Source organism: Chinchilla lanigera, unplaced genomic scaffold, assembly GCF_000276665.1.
Source record: "Chinchilla lanigera isolate Chin_1 unplaced genomic scaffold, ChiLan1.0 scaffold00016, whole genome shotgun sequence".
NCBI lineage: Eukaryota > Metazoa > Chordata > Mammalia > Rodentia > Chinchillidae > Chinchilla > Chinchilla lanigera.
The window spans coordinates 26,987,474-26,988,270 of NW_004955417.1; positions in this window are offsets into that span (position 1 = coordinate 26,987,474).

The window sequence follows — 797 nt, forward strand, 5'->3', positions numbered from 1 at the left end:
TGTTATGAGAGTATTCCACTGTTCTGTGATGACCTCACTTGCACACAATCACCATACCTTCTGCAAAGTAGCACTGTTTGGCCCCGTGTTTTGGGTACACTGCAGAATGGTTTAGATCAAAAATGTAACTAGAGATGTAATTAATGCTTTAGCACGTGTACCTGAGCAATCTTGAGCAAGTTGTTTAACCTGTATCTGTTTCTTGTCTGAGGATAGTAATAAAGAGATGTATAGCATGTGACAGTCCCTGGCATAGAGCAAATACTCTGTAAGTGAAGAGAAACTTCATGTTGCAATCAAAAGTCTGTTTTTTGTTTTGTTTTTTTCCAGTACTGGGAACCAAACTCACAACCTTGCGCTTGCCAAGCAGGCACTGTGCCGCTGAGCTAAATCCCCAGCCCCAAAACGTCTGTTTCTGAATCCTAAGCAAGGCAACAAAATATAGTTTCCTTCTACAATTAATCCAGGGTATCTTTGTGTGTGTGTTGCTGGAGACTGAACCCCGGATTTCATACATGCTAAGCAAGCACTCTACCACCAGGCTACATCCTAGCCTTTTTTACTTTCAGACAGAGTCTTGCTAACTTGCCCAGGGTGGCTTTGAACTTGTGATAGTCCTGCCTCAGCCTTCCAAGTGTGGTCCAGCCTATGTGCCAAGGTATTCTGGATATGAATCACTATTTTTTTTTTTTTTTTTTTGAGACAGGGTAACTATGTAGCCCAGATGGCCTTGAGAGCCTCCTAAGTGCTAGAATTACAGGCATGCACCACACCAGCTAAGTCCCATTTTATTTTTT